Source organism: Musca vetustissima, unplaced genomic scaffold (genome assembly GCF_032173495.1).
Source record: "Musca vetustissima isolate MV318-11 ecotype Yass unplaced genomic scaffold, APGP_CSIRO_Mvet_v1 utg39429, whole genome shotgun sequence".
Lineage (NCBI taxonomy): Eukaryota > Metazoa > Arthropoda > Insecta > Diptera > Muscidae > Musca > Musca vetustissima.
In genome coordinates, this window is record NW_026889611.1 from 47,775 (window position 1) to 50,163 (window position 2,389).

General features: G+C 36.7%; 1 non-coding gene across 1 annotated transcript; it reads right to left on the minus strand.

The window, feature by feature from the left end:
* Positions 1 to 1,356: 1,356 nt before the first annotated feature.
* Trnas-cga (transfer RNA serine (anticodon CGA)) lies at positions 1,357 to 1,438 on the minus strand. The gene has a single exon. It is a non-coding gene; the product is annotated as a tRNA-Ser (tRNA).
* Between the last annotated feature and the right edge of the window lie 951 nt (positions 1,439 to 2,389).

The following is a 2,389-nucleotide window of genomic DNA, read 5'->3' on the forward strand; positions in this document are numbered from 1 at the left end:
TCACTTGAAATTTTGTAAGGACATTCTAGAATTAGAGTAGATTCGAAATAAATGCAAACATGTAAGTTCGGGTTGCTTGACAGCCCACCTTATTCTCTTGATTTAGCTCCCAGTGAGGTTTACATCTTCCCAAATCTAAAAAAAAAAAATATTTGCTGGAAAGCGTTTTACTTCAAATTAAGATGCAATACAGTAAAAATATTTTTTGAAAAACTAACTATTCTCTTTCATTGATAGGCTAAGAAGTTTCCGAACCGCCAAACACTGCAAAATATCATAGGAAAATTTAAAATACATATATAAAGCAGTTGCAAACAAACCCAGAAGTGGGCGTCCAAATAACCTTTTTCGAAGGGATGTGAGGATTATTATTAAAGAGGTGAACAGAAACCCGAAAATAATGCAGTAGCAGCAAGTATTGCAGAATCTACCGGAAAACTTTTTGAACCTAAAACCAGGCAAAGAGTGTTAAATGACAATGGCTTTAGAAGTCGAGTTCCAATTAAACCAAATTGAGGATGTTTGGGAATTATTGGTTAGGAAAATGGATTATGCAGCACAAACCAGCAAGGATTCACAAAAAGCAGCGTTAAAAAGGATTGGTTGAAACAACATCAGCAGAAATAGAAAAATTTTTTTCCATGAAACTTGTGTCAATATTAATAATTTTTTGTGCGGAGATGTGCTACTTACGGTTAAAAGTCGACTTAAGCCTTCATCTCAACCGGACAAACTTTGCAAGTTTGTTGTACCATTTACATCAAATCGGACGAAAATATATCGAGCTATATTTGCCAAATCCTGAAATTTGAAATTTTACATAAACATTTTCATGTAATTCATTTATAAAAATTTTCATTCGAACAAAATTGTTTTGAACGATGAAGCACATTTCTCATTGTGGAGTCACAGTCGTATTTTGGATTTTGGATATTTTGGAGAATCCTCAAGAAATTGAAGAGACAGCATTAAATCCGGAAAAATACATTTTCTGCTCTCCTGCTATTGAAGAATACGTCTTGCCACACAACTTGAGTGAATATGGCTTTATTGCAAGTGACATTTCCTGGCCGCGTAATTTCTCGTCGTGACGATATCAACTGGACACCAAGACAATGCGATTTGACATCATTAGGCTTTCCTGTCTAGCTAAGCGAAATACCGTGTTTATGCGGATAAACTTTCACCTCTTGAGCGCATAAAACCCAACATTCAAGTTGAGACACCGCCCAATATGTGTCAAAAAGTGGTCGAAAATTACCTTTAAAAAATAGATGCTGGCAACATTTCCCGTGGATGCAACAACAATAAACATAATATTTATACGCAACCAAAAAAGAAAAAAGTCATTCGGTTCGCAGCCGGTAGGATTCGAACCTACGCTCCCAGAGGGAATCTGATTTCGAGTCAGACGCCTTAACCACTCGGCCACGACTGCTTATGCCGGTGCATTGTTTACATTCAAATAAGAAACCCATTGCCCAACAGCAAGTCACCCTTAAACATTAAAACGAACTAACAGCTTGAGTTGATAACATTCAGAGGTTGAATGTATGTGTGCTTCTGTGTTGCAATAATAATAGGGTGGTAAATATTTTCAATATTAAACAATGCCAAGAAGATTTCTTTAATAATTTTGCTAATTTTATTTTTGCACTGGCATTTTTCGCCAATTATTTTCTTTTTTTTCGGTTTGGTGTCGTTGCAATTTACGAAGCTTTTTTCTTGCGTTCACTGAAGTTCGTTCGTCATTGCTCATAAATCTTGTTTCTTCTCTTTTTTGTTTACTTCAGCTTCAATTTTCACCCCTTTCGTCTCAGTCATCGACATCATGGGTTTTTCAACTTTTTTTTTATTCCACGTTTCCAATTTTTGCCTCAAGTCATGTTAAGCCGCCGTTAATTGACACCGACACACACATTCAACATTTATTTGGTACGTTCGTCGTCGTAGTCGTTAACTTCAGATGCTAGTTTTGTTGTTGTAATTTAGAAAACGTATAGGCCATCCAGCCCATAGGCCGTGATGCGGTGGTATGGCTGGCTGGTTAACAACACGACTCTAGTTATCACCAATTGTCGCAGTGTCGGCACAAAATGATGCCGCCGTAGAGGATGAAGAGCGGCTGATGATGACTAGGCACAGTGATTCCAATATATTTTTTAGAAAATTCCACGGCTATGACCTATGGGACGCACGCCCTGTTTGGTTATTGAAAAAAATATTCCTTTAAAAAATCCACGCCTTTGTTTGGTTGGGTGTTGAAAAAATATTCCTTTAAAAAATCCACGCCTTTGTTTGGATTGGTGTTAAAAAAATATTCCTTTAAAAAATCCACGCCTTTGTTTGGTTGGGTGTTGAAAAAATATTCCTTTAAAAAATCCACGCC